General features: G+C 35.0%; 1 protein-coding gene and 1 long non-coding RNA gene across 7 annotated transcripts in view; one reads left to right on the top strand and one right to left on the bottom strand.

Moving 5' to 3' along the window:
- Nucleotides 1-27090, bottom strand: part of FGF14 (fibroblast growth factor 14) — a 415553-nt gene that overhangs the window by 187983 nt on the left and 200480 nt on the right. The window lies entirely within an intron of this gene.
- Nucleotides 13812-16562, top strand: LOC308179349. Its single transcript, XR_013940338.1, has 2 exons — nucleotides 13812-14851; nucleotides 15443-16562. It is a non-coding gene; the product is annotated as an uncharacterized lncRNA (long non-coding RNA).

Below are 27090 nucleotides of genomic sequence, written 5' to 3'. Positions count from 1 at the left end.
ATGATAACACTAGAAAATAGTTCATTGAACAGCATTATAACGGGTATCAGGAAAGCGAGAAGAGAAAATCCTCTACAAAACATACCTTCAAAAGCTTTTTATAAGAGAGATGAACTGGAACATGTAATGAGAAAATAAAGTGCTACATATAAATTTTACACGAAAATCAAGAAGGAAGATGACAAGATCTTCTAACCTAGAAGAGAAAGCATGATTCCCAACTAAAAAAGCTGATTCTCATATGAACAGAGTGAAGAAGCATACACTTGGAGGAGAGAGAAAGATCATGAAGAGATGGACAAGAGCTGGAGTCAGACTGGACAACAGAATAAAACAAAATGTGTATGTATGTATGTATGTGTGCCAGGGGAGACCAGTGTCAAAAGAAATGAAAATAGAAAATAATTAACAGAGGATAGAGACAGTAAAAAGATAAAAAATATATATTTTTTCAGAGAATATAATTCATCTATAAAGAATAATGTGAACAAAACATCCACAAAGTAAGTGGAGTGCAGGTAAATTAATAGCACTTCAATAACTTTCAAGAAACTCCAGTATTTCAGCGTATTTCTAAACAACACGCTGTTCTGAATGCCTAAAATAGTGTTCACAACCTATAAAATTTGTGCAATATATCCATGTATTTGGACATAACATTTAAATACCTAACGTTGCACAACTATGTTTGAATATTGAGGTCTTTTTGTATGCTACGACAGTTCAATCTAACATATAATGGCAGGCCTGTTTTTAAAACTTGTATCCCTCCCCTCACTAGAATAGGAACTCAGCTGACTAACCTCAGTTGTAGAAGTGTTGATTATTTCTCCTCCATGCATTGCTTTATTAACTTTTTCTTCAGAGAATATTGTGTGCTAAAGCAATAAGAACACATGAGATTAGGCTGTAACAGCTTGAATTCAGAGTTGGCATTTTGACCAGTCTGCATATCAGACAGCTGTTGAGTGGTACATAACTTGTATCAGCAGTTATTCTGGGTGAAGCACATAGTACAGAAGGACAAATGTCTTGCTTATTTCCTTTTTGTAGGAAAAAAAAAAAATCTTTTACTGACAAATCTCCATTCTCCAGAATGGGCTCAAAAGTCAAAAAACAAAACAAAACAAAACAAACAAACAAAAAAAACACACCTGCACACTGCATGGAAAATGAAGTGCCTACCAGTCACTTGTACCTTTTAAAACTCCTTCTTTTTACTGTAAGTACGACTCATCCTTTGTAAGTTTTTGTAACTTGCTACTTAAGACTATTGATCATAGTCTAGGTTTGCACACTTTCCCATGGTCTTGCTACAGTTATCTTTTACATGTCAGCATCAGAAAGGGACATTAATAAACGCTGTGTATATTTTTTTTTCTAATTGCACGGCTTCCACCAAAAAAACACAAAAAATGCTTAGCAACTGACATATTTAGAATATTTTAAAAAGCCAATGCCTTATTTTTATAGCTAGATAAGATTAGAGCATCTTGCTGGTGTTTTAGAAAAAGCAAAATCTAGCTCAGGAAACTCAATCTTCTTTCAGTAACACCAAGTGAAAAATACCTTAACAGTACAGGAGTTAGTTTGGACCTTAAATATATTTTTCAGTATGTTATCCATCTCTGCAAACATTGTAAGTGGAAAAAGACAAAGCCTGCTACACAATATTCTGACTTTTTAAAATAATACGGAAGGACACTATAAGGCATACTAAAATTAAGATATAAAGCAAGAACCTGCTCACTCATATATGGTTAGAGCTACTAAATAAAGCGTTCACTGTATTCACAAGCAAGTAAAACCTAATAGTTCCTAATATATACAACAAAAGATTCAACTAGTTTAAATACTTTATTACCATAGACTGATGAAAATTTTCCATTTCCTAAATTCAACTGTCCTTCAAAACAGTATAATTTAATCTGAATTCAGATCCCACTGTCAAATTTTCACTTATAGTTGTCTAGCATTAAGAGAAAAAAAGTTCAGCTGGATTTCCACCTCAAAGAGTCTCAAAATTCCTTAACAAGTAAGGCAAACACAACAAAATTTGATTTCATATCAGTCAATCACACACACAATAAACTCACTTCAGCAACGCTATCCAAAGGCAGGATATCCATATTCCTGCAAATGAAATCTCAGTGTTCTTCCCCCTTTACTTCTCACCAATTTCAAAGGAACCTTTGAAGTAATTATATTAGGATATAGGTAGTTTTATATTATAAATCATCACATGGATGAATATTCAGTGTGTGTCATCACAGTTAACACATAACTATTAAGAAAAATTGAAAGGCAACAGACTACACAGTTATGAAAAAAACGTACCTAGATTTTATAGATTTAATTATTATATTCAAATGCCATTTTAAGATGATAAATTAACTAGTTTTTTCCAACCAGCATTTCAGCTTAATTAATAGTTTGCATAGCAGGCTACAGCTTCAGCACATTCTCTTGATTTAAGCACTTCTAATAATGCAGTGTAAAACGTAGTTAAAATATTCTGTTATAATTTACTATCTTTGGCTTTGGAAAACAGAAAGTTTCCAAATTCTATCCTGTTAGTCATTTTTCACTAAGTTCAATATGAAAGTAAACTTTCCAATTTTTTTTTTTGACACTTTTTCATACTGCTGGGAAATTCTATGTTAAACATTAATGCTAAAGGGTCTCACCTAAAAATAAATAAATAAATAAATAAAAAATCTTCCTCTTCCAAAGAAGAAAACATCTTTCAGCTGGCAGCAGAAAGAGTGACAAATCAGCTGTTCCTGAATCAAGACAAGCAGAAATCACCTGTTATTAACATAGAGGACTACTGCATTTTAAGGATGCTGCCTGTCCAAAAATGCTAAATTTTGTGGACACTGTGTCCACATAGGACTAACTTAGCCCACTGCAAAACTACCACGTTAAGCCACTTGAAGCATGTGAATATGACTCTTTCAGCCTTATAAAGGCTCTTATACAGAATTTTTGAAGCAAGTAGGATTACAACAGTTTATCAGATTTTTTTTCTCATTAACAATCACAAGAATCTGCTGTATTTGAAGAATTTTACTATTGCCCATGTTTCTCACAGTGCTAAGCATGCATGCATTCTAGACCAATGCCAAGGAATGTTCACAAGATGTTTTCTTCTGTACATACAGCTTGAGCTTCTAGAATTGCTCTCCCCTTCAGCTGTTGGGCTCAAATTCATCCTACCATCATATTGTCTTTAAGAAAATATACTGAAACAAAGACTGAAAGTGATACCTGCTTATGTTTTCATTTAAAGCACCTCTCACAATCACTCTCCCACCCCCAGCCCCACCCCTCAAAATCCCAACTAAACAAAGCCCAAGAGAGCAAATTACTTTCTTATCTGTTAAAAAGTTCCTGTTGATTTATGTTTAAAGAGTGCTTCTTACTTTTTTTTTCCTAAGAAAAGCAAAAATAGGTCTTTAATGAAGCTTCAAAAATATGTATTTTCACTATAGAGTAAAAATCACCCAGATGATAAAAATTTACTATTCTCACAAGAAAAGGAGCAAAAATATTTAGTTATTCAATATGGTCAAAACATACGATACAAATGACATGTCTACAATTATGCTATCCTGCTGTCATGGAAAATAACAATCAGAATTAAAAAAGAAGAAATTGAAATTTTTCTTCTAAAAAAGAAAAATTTTTCTTCTTTTCTTCTTTATATACTGTAGAGACTGGTTAAATTCAAAAACAGATATCATGTCCACCATTCAAAATCATTTGAGGGAAAAGACACAAGAAAGGAAGCCACTGGTTTCCAGTTACTGTCTGTGACAGGAGGATGTAAAAGTAACAGTCCAAGGGGTACAGCAGGTCAGACACATTTTTGCTCATCAACCACTTAATCTGTCACTCCTGATAATAAAGAATGGTTAAATTCCATTTATTGTGGTTAATTTTGTATCCCTGTAAAGACTTTAAAAGTTTGGCCTCCAAAACCTGGTACCAACCAACTGCCCTGCAGCTGGGGATACCACAGCCTAAAGCCACCTTCAGAGGAAAAAACATCTGATTTTTCCTCATCTTCCAGAGTTTCAGTAGTTCTTTGCCCATTCCTCTCCTTCACAATCCTTGTAGACCAGTAGTTACCAGAGGATACTTTCACATTGCTCTGGTACTGCTTGGGGTCAGGCAATAAACCAGCAAGTGGCAGGAGGATAACAAAAGTTAGACACTCCAGCATCAGCCACATCTGGGGGCCCAGCCACAACTGTTCTGGATATCACTGATTGGATTTGCCATCTCCAATGACAAGAGATGCAAAAACAGTATCTTTGTAAAACAAGCATTTTTAGGTTGTAAATGAATGATACTGGAAAAATGATGTTTTAAAAACTTTACTCAATTTTTGCTGGATTTTTTTTTTTTTTTGGTGGGGAGAGAGTATGACCGCTCTCTCTTGCTGTCTTCTTATCCCTCTTGCTTTTCAGCTTTCCATCGTTATTCAGCTCTACAACTTATTTCTTATTCCCCTCTATCCCCTCCCCCAGATGTAGCTCTTTTTAAGTCTTTAAATCCATCCTAGAACCAGCCATCTCTGTAAAAACAGCAGTATTAAATTTTCGTCACCCTTGCCAAGGAAAAAAGAAAAAAAAAGAAAAAGAAAAAAAAAGAAGAAGCAAAATGTTTAAGATACCATTGTACTGTTGCAGAGGCAGCACAAAGGTTCTTCCATGTTCTTTGTTTTGTGCTACAACTGTATTTTGTGCTTGCACCAAGAATTGTATCCTGTGATGTACGCTGGAAAGCCTGAGCACTTTTATTAACAATGAAGTAAAAAATAGTTTGAGGTTTTGTATCAAATCAAAGGCAACAAAAAGCTTAGTTACTTTCACAGAAAACAAGAATTTGATTTTGTGAAAATAAATTCTATTTCAAAGATACTTGGTCTTTTAAAATTTACTGTCAGGTAAAATTAAAACAGAATTGGTGAACAAAATATGAATGCACATTACAGAGAAAATGAGCAGTGGAAGGAAAAAAAAATTCAAATATCATACTACTGATATTGTACTCCATCTACCCAGAAGAATAGTGGGAAAGAAGAAAAAAATATCAGTTTCTGATGTAGAATAATTTATAAAATGGATAGCTATGCTGGCTGAAATAATAAGGGAAAACTCTGCATAAGTCCCTCTCAGTCACTGTATTCTAAAATTACTGACAGCTATGTCCAAACAAAATGATTCTCCACGACTCTGGTAAAGTCAGCATACAATTAAAATTTAGCAAAAATAATATAAGAAACACAACAAAAAAAGTGGAAGTTGTGATAATTTTTTCAAGACAAGTGACAGGAAACAAAGTGCATGAAAATAATTATAAAAGAGCTATTTTCTCCAGTTGCTCATATGCAGTAGGAACATGAAAAGGCAGGAGGTTAATTACCTTCTGTAAATAATGTTTTCCAGAGAACAACTTTGCTAAGTGTAACAGGTTCATTGGAGCTGCAACCATTACTTATTGAAAACAGCTGTCTAGAAATGTATATTACCTGCAATAGGGAGGAAGTGATATAAATCATATTTTAAACAGAAGTCTCAATTCCTAGAAAATTTTAATAATTCCTATGTGTAATTTTACCTGTATTTTTAAGTTTCTCCACCTTCAGTTTTGTGACTCAGTCTTATTATTCCTCTTACCAATACAGTCTGAAACGTTTCAAATATATGACAGCATTTCAGAAACTCCCATGACACCCAGCTATAACCATGTCATTCATACACCATTTATGTGACTTTTTCTGAAAGCATGTAGAAGAGCGATATAAGCAATATTATAGCTTCAGAACTGCCAGTGTGATGCTTACAATTTCACCTATCTGATTTTTCTGTCTCTGAGAAGTAAAGTTACGTTTACTGATATCAGATAGACTTGAAAATGCCAAAATAAAAGTACTGATGATAACACAGCTTAGAATAGCTCACTCTTATCTGTACAGGAAAGTGCCAATGATAAGTTCAAGAGAATAGAATTGATGATGGACTGCACAACTGCAAATGTTGTTCTATGAACCTTTCAGTCTCTGCCTTGCTAACCAGCTCCACGTGCCCACTTGTCCAGTGTCGTTGCTCACAAAACAGGGAAAAGAAGACCATACACAACTAACAGACTTGCACATTATGATGATGAGGAAAGACATCAAATGCCATGTCACAAGAGTAAAATATACATTTTGTTTTCTTTTTCAACCAACATAAGTCACCATCGGACAGATTTTAATTTTTGCTACATTACTGGAAGATACCAGTTTTCTGGAGGTAGAGCGGCTATCAGGGACATGCATGGTCACATGAAAGATTCTTGGATTCAGTTACCCATACTGAATCCACCAATCTATGGAATTTAGTGCCTCAACTTCTACCTTGGTGTATATACAGTACAGGATTACATGGGATAGTTTTGATTCATCTACTTTAACGCTGGAGCAAAAATTGAGAGATTGATGTATATGTTAAACAGAATTAATTTCAGTTGATAAAACTTGGAAAAAACCTAAATGCAAGTTATTAAATAGAAATGCTTGAACATTTGAAAAGAACAAACAAATTAACAAACTAAAAAGTTTGTTAAAAATGCATGTGAACTTGTTCTCTTTCAAGTAATTGAAGTATTATACTATTAAACAGTTCATCTACATGTATACAGAACTGAATGGAGAAAACCTACAGCAATTCAAGTTTCCATTTCCGGTTGGAAATTATGAGAAATTTCTTCTCAGAAGGAGTGGTTAGGCATTGGAATGGGTCGCCCAGGGATGTGGTGAAGTCACCATCTCTGGGGTAGTTTAACGTAAGGTTGGATGTGGTACTTACGGACATGATTCAGTGGGTAACATTGGTGGCTCAGAGACCGCTGGAACAGACGATCTTGGAGGTTTTTTCCAGCCTTAATTATTCTATGATTTACTCATCCATGTACAACAATAAATGAAAAAAAAAAAAGGAAAAGAAACAGAAAAAAAATCAAGCGGAGAGAGAAGCCAATCTTCTGCAGGTCATACAGTCATGAAGCTACTATGAAGCTGTGGCTACTAAGCCACAGAAATCACTTCATCTGTTAATCTATGGAATAAAGCTAGCTTACTTTAGTGAAAATAAATACAGAATAATACAAACCTATGTGGTCATATGAGACCTTGAGGAAAATGGGAAAAAGAAAGGACAAAATGGCAAGAAAGAATGGTACTATAAAGCAGACAAAAGAGCAGAAAGCAAATAACAACAAAGCACATTTATTTATGTATTTATTTAGTAGTAGTAGTAGTGAAATCATATTATTTGCGTATGTGCTATAAACATCTGCCATTACCACCATGGGTCCACTCCTCAAAGCCAAATTCTTCATGTGCTTTTGAAAGATTCTTAGTTTTTTTATCTTTTTGAACATAACCTTAGAGCTGATAACTACATATGAATATTTTGCAATTAAAATATAAAACAAAATTTGTGTATTTTGCTGCTGGTCTGAGTGTGTCTGTAAGAAAAAAATGCATTGTCCCTTACGTATTTAAAACATAAGGAATATAATGGCCTTTTCACTGCTGAAGACCTCATGCTGCCTATGCTTCATGAATCTATATGTCTAGTTGTGCCAAAAGGGCCTCTAACTCCCAAATTTTCTTACATTGTTCTCCAAGTGCTTTTCAGCAAAGTAATAGGAAAAAGCAAAACAAGAGTTAAACATTAGTTTCATATGTCATGTGTTTCTAACCTATAAAATCTTTTCACAAAATGGACCGGGCACAGCAAGTTCAAGATTTGCAGCTTTAACAATAAAATATACTATTAATGAGAAACATCCCTGGTTGAACTCCTTGTCTTTGGACAACTTCTAGAGATAGAGCATCTGACTCATCAAGGTTTAGAAGAATATATCTATAACCTCTGCATGGATCCTGAAAAAAAGTCATGGCTACTTTAGAAACTATTAATTATCTGCAGTGCTATTAGAAACTTATATTAGAAAAATATTTGAGAAGGTTAGACTGTAATGATTTTTATTGATATATATATTTATAAGTGAACACACATGTTCTCACCAATAAAAGAATCAAATTTCTGAAAAAAAAAAATAATACTCTGAGGTGTAATGGACAAAATAAATGCCATCGACTGAAGATAAAGATTTACCCAAGGAAACCAATCAACCAAACAACTTTCAGATGCTCTTTTAGAGCAAAAACATGGGAAATTTGTAAACCTAATCTATTTCTTAGTTTTAATTGTTAAATGACATCTAAATGATATAGAAGCATTCAGAAGTTTAATTTTTCAATCCAAATAAAATTGCATTTTCAACTAATTATGGAAAAGGTGTTTTTTTTTTTTTAATCAACTGTTCTCATTACAACAATTATTTGCAATATCAGATGGTTCAACATTTTTTTCCAATAAAGAATTCCTGAAGTAATGTGAGTGTTAGAAATAAGATCATATTTTATTAAATATGCGTACAGCTTTCTTCAAATCATTGTCTCCACAAAACTGCTATGATACAGGTGAGGTGCATGTTGGGGGAAGCTACTCAACAAAACAATGAAACAAAGCACCCACACTCTGCTTCCTCTCTGTTGCTTCACCATTTTTTTGTTATTTTCCACACTTTGCCCACTCATCTGAATTTGCTCCAAGTGATATTTAGTTTTATAACTGAAAACAAAAATTGAAATTCTTCTAGATAATATTGAATAAAAAGCATAAATAAAACTAAAGGAATTCTTCAACAAGCTATTCTGTTTGTTTTCTCAATGCATGACTAGAACAATAAAACTCCAAAACATTTTACTGGTTGCACTTTTCCAATTAAATTTACAAAGCGTTTTGACACATGAGACCGCTCTAAGAACAACTCAGAAAACTGGAACCCAAGACCTATTACTAATTCTATCATAAAGTCTGAAACAATACTGATCAATACATATCAGGACTGTCTAACAAACAAACAAACAAACCAAAACAAGGAAATGTCACCAAAATTCCTTTTATTTACTTACAGCTGAAGAAATTTAATTTGAAGATAAAAACATGGGCCCTACCATATACACATAAAAACCAGTAAATTGTAAGATCCGCTGCTTTCAGTTTAAGTAATATTTAAAGTTTACTGCAGAATCATTTAGAAACATAAAACAAAGAAAATATTGACAAGAGAGTCCACATAAAACAAAGGCCTTTAAAAATGTGTAAGAAAACAGAAAGATCTTAAACATACAAAGGCAAGAAAATAAGATGTTATCTATATTGTATAATCTTGTGTTTTCTTTCCATATACAGATTAATTAAAATAAGTTCTGTTAATCTAACTAAAAAAAAAATAATTGGATTAACAGATGAAAGTAATCACATCTGTTTAACTTTTTAGGGTATTTTTGGTGCATCACAATTACCTGTTTTCATAGCTCTTCATTCTATTTTTATTATTCTAAATTAATTTTTACTTCTCATGGTGCTGAAACAAGTAATCAGAAGAATAATGCAAAATACTAACACAAGAAATTCAGTTGCTATTAGATCACTGAGACAACCCATATTGACTTGAAATCAAGCTTCACTAATTATCGCAAAAGTGTTTCCTCCTGCTAACAATGGAAAATTAATCAGATACAGGAGAGCTATCTTAAACAAGAGTAATGTGAAGAACATATGAAGGACATAAAATTAGAAGGCATAACTCTCAGAGTTCCAGTGTTTGTATATTTGCAGTTCGTTATATATTGTGTGTCTTTTTTAGGACTCATAATCTAAAGACTCGACAGGTTCCATAGGGGAAATCTTTATATATATCTACATATATATTCAAATTCCATATATGCAAATTCTATGGGATGGCAAGTAGCTTCAGTTCTCAAAGACAGGTGGTAAATAATGGAGGCAACAATTTTGTTGTTTGTTTCATGTGGAAAAATGGAAAAGGAAAAGAAAGAAGAAATTGCAAAAAGACTAAAAGGCAAAGAAAAAAATAGAATGAAAACTAACATGACGTTTTCTTGTTTTGTTTTTCCAGTGATGAAGAACAGCTATAAACATAAGTGAGGGGTGAGACAAAGACTAACATCTTTCAAGACTTAGATTTATTTTATCCTCTAGATGAAATTAAGTTACAGGCTTTCTGCAGTTCAGATGGTGAATCACATTTAATACTGCCACAGATTCATTGCCTTATTCACATGTTCATGTTTCATTACTACAGCTTCTCTGTCACAGGTATTAGGACAATCTGAATTCTCTGTTTGAATAGCCAACAATTAGTCACTGTATTCTTTATTTCATGTGTGAAGAGAAAAATATATCAGGCCTAAATGAGTATGACCCTTTTTGAACAGTTCTGATTCCAACTACAAATTTCAAGGTTTTCATGAAATGACTTTAAGAAAGAAGAGCTATATAAAGGAGAAGGAACATGCCTGAAAATGGCTATGCCAACCGCTGGTCTGGGGATTTTATCTATTTTATAATTCTTACAAAGATCACAGTTGAACTTAAGATCATTAGAGGGAGTTGATGGGAAGTGAAAAAAAAGATAGTTGATGAAGCCTTAAATGTTTATTTACCGTAAACTGACTTGCAAGTACTAGTCTGCTATGACAACTCTCCATTCCTCATTATCATTATTATTTAACCTATTTTGGCTGCTGCTCAAAAATGTTAATTGAAATTAGAAGCTTTTTCTCACTTCTTGCATATTGCACCTAATGATCTAAATGCAGCTCATCTCAGCAAAAATCCATGCAGTGCAGGGTGATGCTATTTTTTTTTTTTGTGTCCTTTTCTTAATTTTTAAACAAGAGGGAACAGATGTGAAAAGATGTCAAAAAAATGATTTGCCAAATCTAAACATTTGGCTGGAACACATTTGTCAGTTTTCACAAGAATGAATTTATTGATTGATTGATTGATTGAGATGGGAAGGGGAAAGAATAAAAGAGGGAAAGGGAAAGAATAAAAGAGGAAAAGAAGGTCTAGAGAAGTGATCTTTAAATAACATTCCCAACAAGGATAACACTAGGGAGATGGAGACTGGTTAAAATCCACTTGCTGTAAAACCTACATCAGGTAATTTAACCCTGCTGTCTGTACTCCAGCGAATGCTGATTATCAGGCTCTTTTCTGTCCAATGACTAAACATAGTAGAACAGGGAAAAAATTACATCTATTATATTCTATAATATACACCTATTCTGTGATAGATGCAAATGCCCATCAGCTCATCTCCAAACACTCAGTCCTGCTGCAGAACAGAACACATTTAAGTTGAGACGTGTCCTATGAACAAGGGAACTAGCCATCCCAACTCTTCCTACATAGGCTTTTGCTACAAAGAATTTTATATGTATTCTTTTATAGTGTTGCATTAAAATGTTACACATCATGTAATACACTACAAAAAAAGCATCATTTTTAAAGTGTTTTCAGACTCTACTTAAACATAGGTCTCAATCCTTAGCATTTTAGATTGCAATTAATATTTGCAATTAAAATTATTATAAAATAATCAGAATGCCATTACTCAACAAAAGTCAAATTATGATTCAACACATAACACTTTTCCATAGCAACTGCTGAAAAAAAAATATTTCTCATGCACATTCATAAAAGGAAAGCTAATTCTTTATTGTTTCCTAATGATGCAGCTAAAAATCTAGGACATCTACAGGGAAAATGAAATTTAAAAATATCTGCTTAGAATGTGTAGCTAGTTTTACTTAAAAAAAAATAAATAAATAAGAAAAGCATTACTCAGAATCAGTAAAAAATTGATACAGTAAAGGAAAGAAAAAAATCCCTAAACTTAGACATTGATTCTTTCCATTCCTATAATACATTTTGGATCTGTGGGGAAAGTTCGGATTAAAATCTTTTGAAGAAAATACTGGAAAATATTCAGCTTTTTAATGAAGTTTTACATTGAAATGTAAGGCCTGCTACACAAACTAGGATTCTTCAGCCCAGGCAAAAACACTGCTGAGGGTCAGGTGTATAAGAGCTTTCTATAAATTCAGAAGTGACACAGAGAAGGTAAAAAGGGAGCAAGAATACAACAATTGTGATATCAAATGAGTTTAGAAGAGGACAGGTATGAAAGAAACAAAATCCTTGGTCAACCTCTTAGTCACTGGATACTGTAGATGAATCAAAGTTTAGGTAAATTGCAAAACTGCTTAGAATATTTCTTAGTCAAACATCCTCTGAGTCATATTAAATAGAAACATTCTGTCTTTGGCTCTGGAAGCCACTGAACTGCCTGACACTGGAAAATGAGTTTCTGGAAAAAAATCTCTATCCCCCCTCCTCCCCCCCCCCCCCTTTTCTTATTCTTCCCCAAACAACTCTTTGCTGTATTCCACCTGAGTGATAGCGTACAGAGCTAGGTAGACCTTTGGACAGATTATATGCCAATATATTTCAAAGTCCATAACAAACCTATTGACAAGGGGTATTTGCTTTAAGATAGCTAAAGTCAGTACTTCTTTTAACTATACGGACAAAGGCAGCTCAAAAGAAATAAACAAATAGAACTAAGCTTGTGATAAAGCTCACAGACTCAACTACTAAAACATGAGATGTGCCATGCACATATCCTATTTTCCAGCACATTCAACCAAAAATTCAACCACTGCAAACAATGGAAGGATCTAAACAGCCTTAAATGAGCTTGGAAGGAAGGTCTGCATATGGAGTGCCCTGAAGGGCTCCCCAGACAGTCAGCTACAGATGTTCCCCTCCTCTCAGAAGACAGCACAGTAAAGGAAACAAACCATCAAACAAAAACAGGTTGACAAAAACTGATCAAAATACTGTACAAAGCCATGTTTGAATATGTTACTTTTAATGAGCAGGTTTGATTCCAGTTTGGTATACACTTAAATCTTTTACTGCATCTTGGTAGAAATTTAGATGATTAACATAGCTTGATATTAATACCCAAAGCACTAAATATGCTGCACAACAATTTGGTTTAAAGAGACGTACAAGTTCCAGAAGGTAGGGGTGTAAACTGTGGAACACATCCTAAAATAAAATAAACAGCAGAGGGGTGAAACAAATGCCTTCTAATAAAAGCAACTTATTTTTAAAATAATTCAGTTTTTGATTCTTTTACACATGTATTTCATGTATCTCATTTGGTAGAGGAAATACAATGATCTTATCAGTCACTTGCATTTCTGGGCTCAGTTTCCCTATGGACTTGATTTTAGAGGTCTTTTCCAACCTAAATCATTCTGTGATTCTATGATGCTATGATCAAGCTCATTAGAAAACACATGAATACCAAAATCTCATTTATTTTCAAGTATATCCTGACATTAAGTACAGAGCTATTACTTCCTTAAAAATGTATATTGCATTATTACCAGAAAACTTAGAGCTGGAAGGGAAAAAAAAACTTATCATAAACAAATACTACTTCTCTTCATCAAAAGTTAGTTTGCAGTGGAGACCTTACTTCTTACATTTAGATGTTTATCTTCATGACTTACAAATATATGCTCTCAGCTTTTTAAATAAACAGTATGGCCAGTCTGTATAACCTTACAGAGTTCTTTCACCAGGAAAAGAGAGAAACACAAGAAAAAAGCCATATTGAAACAAGCAATATATCCCCCCCTCCCCCCCCCCCCCCCCCCAAGAATTTGTCATCAGGCACTATTTAAATTTAAATTTTATATTGCAGCTGTTCCTGTGAACTTGCTAGAAGCTGCCATTAGTTGTAACCACAGGCTGTTGTAACATGGTAAGGTTTCGTGAGAAACCTCTGCAGCTTGCACAAGTCATTCAGCAGGGACATTTCAGTGTCCCCTAAAGGAAGTTTCACATGAAGCTTGGCAGCCAGGATGACAGGGCATGCTAATATGTCACTGGAGGCAGAGGAGGCCCTGAATGTCACATGGAGCAGATACTCATGCAAAGTTCTTACCGATGTATGGAAGTAATCATAGCTTTCATACTGCACTGTTTTTCCAATATGTCATTCCTATGTCTATGGCTACTACTACTCTAAGACCAATTCTAGCATTTCTGAGCAAGACCTGGTGCCTCTTAACCTTCAAGTGAAACCCTGGAAATGAACCTTCAGGTGAAACCGTGGAAATGACTCTCATGCTGCAGTGCCCCACATATGAAATGTACCTAACTGGGTGATCCAGCAAGATTCAGTGCTGTTGCTTTTTCTCTTTGGGATGAGTGGTGACCAGCAGTGAATAAGACCATTTCCATAAAGTAAGAGTGCTTAATGTTAGCTCATGACAATAGGAAATACTTAAAGAGGTCTACATGTATGTCTTGTGATTGGATACCAACAGTGCAATTGGACACATGACTGTAATAGGCACAGATTTATTCAGGCCATTTCTAATCAGGGTCATTCTGACACCCGTAGCAGTGATGTGGAAGAAATGGATTTTGGTGCTGAACAGATTCTATCAATAACAGTTAAAAAAAAAAAAAAGAAAAACCACAAAACAGAACAAACAAACAACAACAAAAATGACAACCAACAAAAAGAAAAAAAAAAAGCCCTGTTGCTATCAAAGACCCAAAGGACCCAAAGGACAAAATGAGAAAACCACTGCAAAAATATCAGTTTTTCCCTTGTTCAATATAAGCCATAGCATTACCAGTCTTATCAAACCATTGCATTCCCACTAATGACTCAGGGATTTGAAATGAGAAAACAAGCCCAATCTGTTTCTAATTTATTAACAAGGAAACAAACTCTCCCCTCATTCTCCTCTCAAAGAATAAAAGCTGTTATGTTTTGTTTAATTGTGCTTCAGCTTTGGAATCAAAATAGCCAACTGCTACAGGTACTGGAAAAATTAGTTGATTTATTGCAAAACTTATGTAAAGCAACACATAAAGGGTAATCAAATGCTGCTAATTGTTCTCTAAAGCGCTTTCCTATGGGCAGCAGAAGAGAAATAGAAATAGCCACCTAAGACAATGCATAAATATTTTATTAATTTATACAGATTCTACCAGATTTTTTCTTTTTTAATGAAAACTACTGAGAAAAAGTGTCTTCATTTTTATTCCCCTATTCCCATTCCCCATCAAGACCATATTGATCATATGGCAAACTCCAATAATTGCAAACAAATTGTATTTAAATTCATAATTTTCAAAAACTTTTGCCGCCATAATTTTTAACATCCCCCCCCAAGATATTTATACTCCCTGACATAGATTTTACTGATTGTTACAAATTTTGAATATTTCAGAATATTTAAACTTCCTCATACCCTGCTCCAAATCTCTGTTCTGAACAGAATGAGCAGAACATTATAGTTTAAAAACATTAACCTCAACATCTACTCAGCCCTGGTGCTAGTGATACTGTGCTTTCAGTTTGCTTCTCTGGGGAATCTAATGTTAAATTCATCTTTTTTGCTTTTTAGCCCAGCAAGACCATGGAAGCAAGAGAACAAGATTAGACTATGCACTGTCTCTGAATACAATTTAAAATGCTGAATGAAAACCCAAACTAGCCTCAATAAAAATGCTGTGTACAGCTCTGGAGCTCGTCCTGCTTCAGCCTCTTCATTTCTGGACCTTTGAGGAACTGCATGGAAAACAAACTCCTGTGATACAGTGTCACAGCTTTCCACAGTCCCTGATGGAAGTACAGTACAACAGCATCATTATCGAGACAAAAATGAAACAGGAAGAGAAAAAAACAACTTGAGCTTCTGCCCCATCCTGCCAGGCAAGACTTTGCCCTGTGAAGAAGCTTAGTCTTGCAGAAGCTCATTCTTGTGAAGGTTGCTTTGTGCTGTGGTCTGTGAGCAGGTTTGGTCCTGAATAGTCTCATCAGAGAAACTGGCAAATATCTGCAGAAGCCAGAGAAATCTACATACTATGTGTCTTTTTACTGATTCCTCCAAGATTATGTTCTGCCAATGCATTTTCTTCTGCTGTTGTCCAGGCACACTCAAAACACCTATTAGCCCTTCACCCTCACCAGTAATATATTAAAAAGCTTTATCAGCTCTCTAAGAGCTGATCAACCCTCTAAGACCCATCTATCCGTTATCTTAAATTATCATTATATCCTATGTATTTAAAAAATTGTTGGATATAATAGGCAATATTCTTTTGCAGTGCAGGGATACAAGCAAAGTGGGGACAGGAGAGGACGCTATCCTTTACTGTAGGGTTGGGACAATGAGCTACCAGAAGTCATTCTCTCTCCAGCTCATTGAGCTCTATGTGCTGCAGTGCCAACCATGCCAAATCACTGAACTTGTTTGCTCATCCCTGACAGCCATCACCTTCTGGGAGAAAGCTAAACATAGCAAGAGTTTAGCATCCTTAATCCACACATGTTACAGCCCAGCATAAAGTAGGTGAGGAATTTTTGGATACTTGCTGCTGGAAGACAGACAAGACAAGCTACTACAGAAAAAGATGTCCAATCCTCATTTCCAATTATAATTTAACAGCACCTCAAAAAATAGGCAACAAATGCAGAAAAAAAAAAAAAGCGCACTTAAATTTATGTAAATCACCTGCATGCATTTGGTACATTATTAACTCTTGAGTGGAGTAGAAAGAGGGAAAAAAAAAAAAAAAAGCTAAAAAGATGTATTGAGACATTTCCAGGAGAGAAGCAAGAGACTGAGACAAAAAGATCCCCACTCTTAATAGAAAACCTGAATTTGTTTAGTATCATACTGTGACAATAAACATGGCTTAGAAGCTGTGATACAGACATGGCTTCTTCGGTCCATTCCAGCTATGGGTGCATAGAAGCTCTGGAAGAAATGCAGCACCGTGGAGGAGGGTGAACTGGAGATCACTCTGGAGAGCACCACGCTCAATTCTGTCCATATCACCAAGGTGGTCCTTTTTATATATATATTCTCATAGCTCATTTTCAGGTTCAGCCATGGGAGACAGCATCCTACTACCAGGGACATGAAAAAGAGGTAATTCTAAGTTACAGTAAGAACCCTTCAAAACAGATGGAAAAAGGTGATGCTTCTAGAGCACCCTCCCCTCCCTGGAGGACAGATATATTTCTTTCACTGTTGTTTTAGGTTTTGAACTGTTCTTTCTAATTACTAACATTTGTTTCTTGTTTCAAAGTGATTATGTCTACAGAATTTTGTTTCTAAGTTTTGCCATGAATAACCCCCCCCCCCCAAAAAAAAATAAACAATAAAATAAAAAAAAATCTGCTGATCTCATATAGTGGGGATAGGGAAGTAGCAGATAGTTTCCCCTTAATGCAAGAGAAGAAGCCAGGGCAAGGGGCAGGACAAAGAAAAGCAGTCCAGCAAGTCTTGGTATACTACTTTAGGAATGAATAAATGTGCACAAATAAATTTGTGAAAATGTTATTCCAAAGAGATCCAGGCACTGAGAGGAAAAACAAAAGTATCTCATAAAAGTATTGGCAGCTTTATAAGTGATGAACAATCCTTTTTTTGTTTTTTTGTGATTTTTTTTGTGATGTGATTTAAAGAGTTCTTATTACTTTACAAGAAATCCAGGGAACAATGTTCCTGTCTCCAAGAACATAATTATTAAACTGAAACACATACCCAGTTTCTGAGGCATCAGAGAGCAGTCTCCCTCTCTCAAAAACCTGGTTTAAATCCAAGAGGCTATATGGTCTTTTATTGTACAAGCTTTTGTAAAACTCAGAAGCAGACAGGAGCTACAATAAAACAGTTGTCTCTGAACATAGGTAGTAAGGAGGTAATTGGGGTTATAGGCCAGAGTCCTCTAGATGCATCTGAATTTATTTTAACTTCACCCAAACAAACAGTCCTACTGAGATCTGAACTGTATGAGAAAGCCTCAAATACCAATGCCTTCATACTTGGAGATTGGTAGCAGGAGATGCGGTACGGCAGAAAGGTGTTTAAAACACATTTACATAAATAAAATTCAAGAATAGCAGCCCTGCTTCTAGCAGCATTCATTACAGTCTTCTGAAAATGAGTCTGTTACCACAGTAACCAAGCTAATATTGGCTTTCCAGCTTGCAGACATTAAATCTCTTAAATGCAGGTGCAAAGGATGAATTCACAGTTTTGGAACAGGTGAATTTTCTCTGCCAAAAATGTCTGCATTTGGAAGAAAGAAAATGCTATAATTATTTATTTATTTATTTATTTATTTATTTTTATGGTAAAGCTGTAGCTAATCAGCAACCCAAAGAAAGCAGTGGAGGGGCTTGTGATGTTAGTAAAACTTGCACTGGATGGAACACAAGCTATAAGTACGCAGTTTCGCTGTTCTTTGCCCAGAAATATCAGACATGATTCAGAGAGTAGTTCTGCTGATGGTTAAGGTGAGCGAGAATTCATTTCGCTCTCTTTCAAATGTAGGAATGACAGGCAAAATATAGATTGGTTTTGGTCAAGTGAGCAGCTAAGGTTCTGAATACGAATAAGCAGTAGACCCGTTAAGGCACAGCATACTTCCCAGGGCTGTTTTCCAAAGGAGAAAAAAAAAAAAAAAAAAAAAAAAAAACTTGGAAATATCTATTGTTCTTCAAGAAAACTCTACTGTGCTAGCCTCTCCTACTAAGCCAGTAGTACAAGTTATATGTAGATGTATGTTGTAGATATCTAATTTTTCCCAACTTAGTGGCTAGTACCAAGTTACAGAAGAACACTCGTTGCTAACTCTCTTTAGAATTATTTTCATGGCATTCATTATTACAGCTTTTTATTTTCTTTTTTTTTTTTTCATTTATACTTATATCGACCATTTGCCTGTTAATTCCAGTCTAAAGAAACACTTATGAACTAGGAATTTTACAATTGATACATTCTAAACAATATACATATTCCAAAGAAATTCTGTATTTTATGTTCAATATTTTATGTTCTAAAATGAAACTGTATTCTGGAATTAAATCGTTATTAGATAATATTTTTAAAATAGATAAATATATGCATGTTCCTACAACACCTAAGCCTACTATCTGTTTCGCTTCTAGTATCATTTCTTGAAAAATCTTCACCAGTCTAAGAATATGAACATTTGGGGAAAAGAAGCCAAAAGCTGCTAGTCCTAGCTGCAGGAGCTGAGGATGCCACCAGGATGCCCTAATCTCTCAGAGGGGTTGTGCTCACTGTAAGGTTAATGAGTCACTTCTTTCTCTCACTCTCTGACTAAAGCATTTTTAAAAAGTGACACAGAGATGATCAGCCAGCTGGAAAAGCCACCCTTAGACTATGCAGCACACAGGTCAGATTGGCTTAGGAGAATTTTCTGCCTTTTTCAAGTGCACAATCTCACTCTAGCAGTTCCAAGTCCTGAGGTCCAAGTTTCAGAGTAACCAAAATAACCTTTCCCAATTCATCTGCTATTTGTTCAAAATGATTTCAGATAAGCTTTCTAAACACTAGAAAGAAATAACAAAAGAAACATAGTCTATTGCATGAGGACATAAATTATCATTCTTGCTTTTCTGTGGGCATATTCGGGGATTTTACTTAGTGATTCACCCAAATGTTTTTAATAAAGCTTCTTTCCTCTCTTAAGTTTGACTGTCAGAAATGACATTTCAGATTTAAGGGATCTCTCAGGCATATTAGATGAAAACAAAATTTGCAAAGAATAAATAGAAGTTTTTTATAACAGTTAGTGGATAATCTCGCTCAGTTTTAAAAAGAGTTGGCATCTTATCCAGTGTTTTGCTAGTGCTCATCTTCAGGATCACGATCTTTTAAGTAGCTATGTTGGTCCATAAGGAGTTTCTGAATTAACTCTAAAATATTTTCTGTATAAACACCATTTAGAATACTGAACATTTTAATAGCAGACATATAACTGAAGAAAATTCAGTTATATTCTGAAAATCTATTCTGAAAATATCTATTCTGAAATCTATTTTTTCCTTTCTCATGCTGTAGTAACACCTTGAAGACTAAGCATCATGACAGAGTAAAGTCACTGTCTTATGAATCGGCACAGATCAGAAAGACCTTTGCAAATACTGACAGCTGGGGTGAACAAGAATCTATACTAACAATTTATTACATATTTATTATATATACAATATATAATATATCTCTTTCATAAAAATATTCAAAGATGTTTGATGCATGGGAAAATGGAATGCATCATGCTAACATTCAGAGGAAAATGCAAAATAAAATTGTTTTTCTACATTGAAGTATGTTTTATTGATTTTTAGAAAAAAATACAGAGCAGCATACTATTAATTGAGCAGATTTCAGCCTGCTACTAAGTCATACATACCGTGTTTCCTTTTAATTACATCATCTTCAATCTCTTACCACGAAATTTGTGAAGATTTTATTATCCTAGTCCACAAGCAGTGGTTCAGTGTGCGTGGAAGAACACCAGCATTCAAACACTCAATGTCACTTCCTAGCCCTCATGTTTGCTTCCATATAAATGAAGGACGTTCTCTGTGCTGCTTGTTCTTCATTCACAGACAAAGCCATTTGTGCCAATACACCAAGGATTTTAGGAGTGTTCTTTTGACCAAGTACATCCAAACTTCAGTTCTTGCAGTTTGTCATGAAAGGTAAATCTATGTAAATGATAGTTTGGCCAAGAGAAGAAAGCCTTGAGTAAATCTTTACTTCAGATATCTGTTTTACTTAATATCTGATAGGAAATCGTGACCGAAATGCACATATTTTAAACTGAAATTAAGCACTGATTTACATAAAAAGTCTAATAGCAATTATCAGTTAGATAATATCATTATTATCTAACATAATTTTGAAATGTTTTTCCTTTAAGTAAAAATATTCACTTCTTTTTCCTTTAGATTTTTAAATACAAATTGATATCAAATATAATCCAGTGGCTCCAGGCTTTCAAAAATGTTGATTAAACAAAAATCACTCAAAGTTTTCAAAACTCAAGTTTCTCTGCCCCAGGGCCCTCGATATTTAACCTTCTTATTAAGGGAAAAGTAGTTGAAATTATAATAATGATTTTAATAAATCTAGAAAATATCTGTAGTAGTTGTAAGAATGCCTATTAAATTAAAAATCTTCAGTTCACCAAACCTATGCAGCACAGGACTGCTTAAAATCCAAACACCAACAAAACATGGGTGATCCTGACTCCTGTGCCTTACAGAAATTCAGGAATACAGTCACCAGGCAGAGTTGTCATCTTTGCACGACACAGCAACAGCAATGTTTTTTTGTGACAAGTCCTATTTTTCATAAAATTATACTGACTGACTCAAGTCAACATTCATCCTCTAATATCTAACGAACTGAATCTCCTGTGGTGTCCTCAAGGACTGACAATGAGCTAACTGGGTTACAGTGCTCTAAATCAGCCTGTATTTACATTTAAAATAATCAAAGAATACTGAGCCATTACATTTTACAGCTCTTCTATTATTAGTATCATATTTACTAAAATTTGTCAGACTTAAAGCTTTTTGATCAATTCATCTGAATATCTTTAGTATAAGTTATCAAACCTGCAGATAGAAAAATGCTTATTTTGCAGCTTCTGCTGAAATAGGCAATGTGGTACTACTTCTCTGATACCCTCACAACTTTCTTCCTTAAAGAAATAAAACAATTCACTATTTCTGTCTTTCCTCCATCATGCTTGATAACTTCATAATTTAAATTGATACCAGTGCAGAAATTCTGATATGGCAGAGCTTGACTGAACTACTTGCTATGCACATAATCTTTTCTGGAGTGTCTAACTCCTTCAGTCACTCACTCTTTCCTCCCTAAATTAATTTATTCTCATGATTTAACATTCTCTAAGAGTCTGGGTAATGTCACTCACCTCAGCTATCACTTGTACATAGAATATATTCCATTAAATTAACGGAATGTATACTAAAAACAGTGCATATAAACAAGCACTTAAGATTTCAGAACTTTGGCATTTTCCATGTACTTGAAGGAAAACAGAACAGCCTTTCAGCACTTTGGTGCAGTTATGATATTTTAAAAATCTAAACCTGAAATATGCTAGAAATTTTGACAGGTGTATGTTGGTTTTACACCTGCAAGAGAAATAAATAGTCTGAAGCAGACACTAATTTCTGACTCTCAATTTTATAGTTTGAGAAACAGTCACATAGTGTATCAACATAGCATAGAGAACTCAAGCTTGCAATTTTGCACAGTGTTGTGACAGCTAAGGGTTCCAACACTGTTTCAAATGAAGGTGATGTATTTTTGGTATGAATTAATAATAAAACATTAACCTTCAGGTAAGTAAACTGTTGTTTACCAACAATCCCCAAACATAGGCTTAGTTCATTATCCCATTTCCTTCATCTGCCTCCAAAAGCTCTGCCTGTTTTCAAGGCTTCCTGCAATATTCCTCCATCATTATCATTTCCTTTTTCTTCACCAGTCACACACTGTTATGGCATATAATGACATATAATCTGCATTCATTGCAAAAGCAACAACAGTTTCCTTATCACCTTCACATCGGGTTTAATTTCTGGTAAAATGGTAAGTCACAGATTCCTTTTTGTTATTGTAAAGCATGCTGCTGTGTTATGGAATTGTTTCCCTACTTTACAGAAAGCTTGAAAATCCTATTTGTTTTAAAAGAAACTCAATTCTTATTTTTTATTTTTTAATTTATTGAACAATTCTACTTATCTACAGATAGGTTCTTAACGGGCAAGAATGTCTAGGTTTTTGTCAAAAGATTAAATAAATCCACAACATGAAAGAAGAGCATTAAAATACTAGAATAAACAAAATGAAAGGGGGAAAAAATAAAGTAAAAACATTCTAAGTTTTATTAAAGTAAGAATCTTCTTCCCTTCAAGGGTCTATCACTGAATTGATCTAAAAACAGACATGAGGGTAGCACCTCACTGTTCAAAGCTTGCATCACACTTCCCTAACCCTTTCCTTCCCATTGAAAAATGTGTGCCAGTCATCACTCATGCATAGTCAAACCTAGCTGAAGTTAGCAGTTCCCCAGTTTCACAGTGATGTAAATAATAATAATAATAATTAAAAAAAAAAAAAAAAAAGTGAGACAGCCCACATACTGCTTCTCTGGATAGCCATAATCCCTTTCCGTAAGGTTGCTCTCACAGAGACCCATTTTAACTCAAAATGAACCTGAAACTTCAGTGCCTGGTTTCTCGGTGAGACCCCATAAATATTCTTATCAAAGATAAATATTGTAAAAAATATGCTACTGTAATTTTGAAACAGCACAAAATTCAGCACAATAATTTCCACTTCACTATGTAACTTTCAGTAGAGGAATTTATAAGTGGATTCCCTGTCACATCATATGAGACAAGTTTCTAATTTCCAAACATTTCCAATGAAAATATTCTTCAGATTGATAAGGATTAGGTAACAGAGATTTTTCAGTTCTTCAAGAAAGAAAAAAAAAGAAAAGATTCAATAACACTATATTCACTGTCTTGATCAGACACCATGACAGACAGAAATAAAAGCCCCTCTAGAACTGCGACATGGTAAAAGTTTATTTGTCCTCTGATCTGTTCACTGAATATATCTCCTTTCCTTGCTGAGACCCTGCAAGAAACCTTGGGAAAAAATTATTAATCTTTCTCTGAAAACATTATTTGCTGATCTAGCTATAGCACCAGGGCAAAGTTAAACAGTCGGTTAATTTAGATTTTTACAGTTCTGCTAAACTTAGTAAAACTGATGTAATCGAGCACATAAGCTGTCTCTAGAAATACACAGCTTCTTTTCAGAGAATGAAATCTTCTGATGGACACAGGCAGAGATGGATAGAAAAATAAAATTCCCCTCAAAGTTCTGAAAATTGTTTTCCTTCTTTAACATTTTAGTTTTGACATTTTGTGAAAGAGAAACAACAGCAACTTCTCCATCCAAAGGATGCTTTACCAGAACAGTCCCAACACAGATTTGTACACCAAGGTCTCACATTTCAAGGAAAGGAGCTAAGCTTTGATATACCACTTGTTCCAAGACAGATCTGTCTCATTTCAAAACAGAAATTAAGTCCTAGAAAGAACTGTTGAAAATTACATTTGGAGACATGCTTGATTTTGATAAAATTTGATGTTTTCTTGTCAGAGGAAAGTGAAATATTGAAGAGCAAGAGCCAATTAGAAACAATTCCTGTCCTGAATACTTGATCTAACCACTAGTGCTGAGACAAATTTCTAAGCTTTACACAGTAAGGATGTAGCAAAACTTGTCTCCTTGTGAATAAAGCTGAAATCACATGATCAGCTGTGCTTAGGCAAACTAGCTTCTCTCTGTCTCTGAGCAGGATAGCTGGGAATCTGTAAATTTTACTGAGGGAAAAAATAATAATAAAAAAAAAAGGCATTGGTGCCTACCCCCTTTTTTGCAGCAATATTACTTGGGATTACAATTCACCTCCCACTGAAGACTCCCAGTGTTAACATCAACCAGTAAACTTGTCTGAAGTACAGCTGACACACTAAACAAGCAAATCTATATAAGAAGGTGTTTTCAAAAGCCAATGAGAATTATTCTGCTGCAGCTCTGCTGCATGTCTCAGAAGTCAGAAAATAAAAGCCTCCTCTGAGCGGGCTGTCAGTGATATTAACACTGGCGGCCATCAGTGGGAGGTGAACAACTGAATCCTATACTCAGAAAATGCTTTTGCACTTTTTTAGAGATCTGGGGGGAAAAAAATATCACATTTGCTGAGTTTGGAGTTTACTGTTGCTAACCAGTTTCAGTTTGCTGACTAATATCCTTAAAGTTTTCTGCCACAATCCCACAATAATAGAAGTGAAGAGGAAAGATAGCACAAGGTGGCACAATGGCACACACCATTGATGGTCGGAAACAGAGTGCCTAATTAACATGAAAGTCAGCATGCAAAGCATTGATTCCTATCATGCTGATTCCCCCATCAAGCTCCTCCTCTCTTTGCTGTGCCTGTGAATCAGAGCTGTCAGAACAGCTCCCGAGTCAGTGGCCGATGCCCATGGGAGCAGCAGTGACCAGCAAGGCTCAGTATGGAAAGTGTAAGGAGGAAGGCTTTATGCATCATCAAGCCATCCTTTTTAATGCATGCAGTCAAGCATGAGACTCCACTAGTTCCCCACTCACTGGGATGCAGGGTGTTTTTTGGCATGGTATCTTTGTCATATTTAGTGATACTTTTTTCCCCAGGGAGCCATAAGTCATCTATGCAGTTGGACACATTACATACAGTCCTTCATTCTCCCTGAAGAGGGACAGTGCAAAAAAACCTGCAAGCCACCACATCGCATGAGGAAAAAATCCGGTTCTGAGATTCAGTCTCAGAATTTCCCCATGCTGCTTGGCATCTGCCATCAATACGATATTTTTCTTTCCAGCTCAGAACATATGTCTCTTTGTGCATGAGAGAAGATTGGGTGAAAAAAATGACATAATCTGTATCTTTGTTAACCCATTTTCAGGGAACCGAGGTCCCATGACATTAGAAAGATAACTAGTTTTTCCATGTGCTAAAGCAAGATAATCTCCTGTGTTTTGTTTCTGCTGGCATCTTGTTTAGTACTTATGCAAATAATATAATTTATTTGAGCCATTTGCAACATTAAACATGGAATTCAGCAGACAGCATGCATGACTGAATTGCACAACCATATGAGAATGAAATGGTTTCCAAAGATAGTTACATTAAGCTTACATTTGCAGAATAAATAATTCAATCCTCATGCTCCACATTTAAATATTTATACAAATACACTGCTTGTCACAATTAGTTTGATTAAACTGTTAAGAAAAAAGGAACTGTGCAAGAAATGAGGCTTCATCCAGGAGGAGAAGCTATTTATATTGCAGTTAATTATATGAAATTACAGAAGAAGCAGCAGGTCAGGATGCAGTTCTCCACATCCAGCCAAAGATCTGATCCCTAGGTCATTCAGGGAAGGTTTCTTACACCAAATTTTTGTGTTTATTGAGCAACAGAAGACCCCGAGCTTATTTTGCCTCGGTTTCTCCTTTTCCCCTTCTCCCAATAAGACTTGGAAAGTCTTATTTATAGACTGAAAATGAACAGTGGTTTACAAAATATTTTCTGCATCATTTTCTTTCACAACACGCTCAGTACAAATTATTTTATATCACAGCATGCTCACCATACCTCCTTGAAGCAGGAAGTGAAACATTAATTGCAAAACCTTTTCTCTTTAATCTCTGGGGCATTTCTCAGGAAACTACAAAAATCAAACAGAATCAGAGAAAAGGCTGGGTTTGTGGTCTCCTTTAAAGATCAGAACAGAGATTATTTCTGATCTCTGCGATGTCCAGTGCTAAAAAGTTTAGGGGGACAGGATGCCACTTGTCCTCTAGGAGCAACTGAAGCTCTGACCACGTGCAATTTTGGAATGCTGCTGTAACAAGACTCAGGAATGGGTGAATGGGTCACTTTTATTCTGTGTTTTTCAGTGACCACAGGAAAAAAGGATGACTCCATCCCTAACCAAGGACAAACTGAACAGCATTATGTAGCAGCTTTAACTAAAAACAAACAAGCAAACAAACAAAACAAACAAACAAAAAACTAGTGGGTGGAAGGGATCCTGCAGGACAAACCAAACTGAAAAACAGCTTACCATTCAAGCTATAGCTAAGGGATCTGCTCTTGACATCAAAGGCCACTGAACATAGATTGTGTCCAGAGGACAAATCAAAAATCCCTCTGGTTTCTATCTAGTTATTTTAATACCATTTGTGGAATACACCTCTGAGAGCCAGATTAAGAATGCTGCAAAGATTTATAAATACCTGTTGTACCTTTCAGCGGTGGGTGGTGGTGCAAGAGCACAGAGATTATAAAGGAAAGCATGAAATACTGCCTTTAACTGACATAGACCTGCCAAAACCTGCCAAGGAGTTTTTTTCTATGATTCAATGACACCAAAGAGTGTAGTTGCTGTAACTTTGAGGCAAACTACATTCCTGAATGCATGTGAAATTTTGTTTGTTTTATTGTATAGACAGTTAACATATTTCCTTATATTCCACTTTCTCTTTCCTTCTCCTTCCAAAATAAAATTTTAAAAAGTTTCATATTTCCAAGCATGAACACACAATTACATTAAAATAAAAGCTAGACT

Source organism: Anser brachyrhynchus, assembly GCF_964034855.1.
Source record: "Anser brachyrhynchus genome assembly, chromosome: 1".
Classification (NCBI taxonomy): Eukaryota; Metazoa; Chordata; class Aves; order Anseriformes; family Anatidae; genus Anser; species Anser brachyrhynchus.
This window is presented reverse-complemented; position numbering and strand designations above follow the sequence as displayed.